The 1,186-nt window shown below is 53.8% G+C and overlaps 1 non-coding gene across 1 annotated transcript in view; it reads left to right on the top strand.

The window, feature by feature from the left end:
- Positions 1-203: 203 nt before the first annotated feature.
- The window catches only part of LOC126435595 (small subunit ribosomal RNA), a 1,909-nt gene continuing 926 nt past the window's right edge, over positions 204-1,186 (top strand). Inside the window, exon 1 of the ribosomal RNA XR_007580053.1 lies at positions 204-1,186. This exon is cut by the window's right edge and continues 926 nt beyond it. This is a non-coding gene — a ribosomal RNA (small subunit ribosomal RNA).

Raw genomic sequence — 1,186 nt, 5'->3', positions numbered from 1 at the left:
GCGATTGCGCCTCTCTCGAACCCGACCAAGTACTTAGGACGGCGCTGCGCGCCGCCGGGACCTGAGAGGGTTTCGAGGTGTGTTGTGCAGGGGAGCTCAGCCTCCTCCTGTTTGCAGAATAATTGAGCGGACGCTTGCGTGTTCGCGCGGGCCCCCGGGACACACTCCCGGGCGGCCGGCTGCTCAGCTCTAGTTGACGCAGCTCCCTGGTTGATCCTGCCAGTAGTCATATGCTTGTCTCAAAGATTAAGCCATGCATGTCTCAGTACAAGCCGCATTAAGGTGAAACCGCGAATGGCTCATTAAATCAGTTATGGTTCCTTAGATCGTACCCACGTTACTTGGATAACTGTGGTAATTCTAGAGCTAATACATGCAAACAGAGTCCCGACCAGAGATGGAAGGGACGCTTTTATTAGATCAAAACCAATCGGTCGGCTCGTCCGGTCCGTTTGCCTTGGTGACTCTGAATAACTTTGGGCTGATCGCACGGTCCTCGTACCGGCGACGCATCTTTCAAATGTCTGCCTTATCAACTGTCGATGGTAGGTTCTGCGCCTACCATGGTTGTAACGGGTAACGGGGAATCAGGGTTCGATTCCGGAGAGGGAGCCTGAGAAACGGCTACCACATCCAAGGAAGGCAGCAGGCGCGCAAATTACCCACTCCCGGCACGGGGAGGTAGTGACGAAAAATAACGATACGGGACTCATCCGAGGCCCCGTAATCGGAATGAGTACACTTTAAATCCTTTAACGAGTATCTATTGGAGGGCAAGTCTGGTGCCAGCAGCCGCGGTAATTCCAGCTCCAATAGCGTATATTAAAGTTGTTGCGGTTAAAAAGCTCGTAGTTGGATTTGTGTCCCACGCTGTTGGTTCACCGCCCGTCGGTGTTTAACTGGCATGTATCGTGGGACGTCCTGCCGGTGGGGCGAGCCGAAGGCGTGCGACCGCCTCGTGCGTGCTCGTGCGTCCCGAGGCGGACCCCGTTGAAATCCTACCAGGGTGCTCTTTATTGAGTGTCTCGGTGGGCCGGCACGTTTACTTTGAACAAATTAGAGTGCTTAAAGCAGGCAAGCCCGCCTGAATACTGTGTGCATGGAATAATGGAATAGGACCTCGGTTCTATTTTGTTGGTTTTCGGAACCCGAGGTAATGATTAATAGGGACAGGCGGGGGCATTCG

This window comes from Schistocerca serialis, unplaced genomic scaffold (genome assembly GCF_023864345.2).
Source record: "Schistocerca serialis cubense isolate TAMUIC-IGC-003099 unplaced genomic scaffold, iqSchSeri2.2 HiC_scaffold_1212, whole genome shotgun sequence".
Lineage (NCBI taxonomy): Eukaryota > Metazoa > Arthropoda > Insecta > Orthoptera > Acrididae > Schistocerca > Schistocerca serialis.
This window is presented reverse-complemented; position numbering and strand designations above follow the sequence as displayed.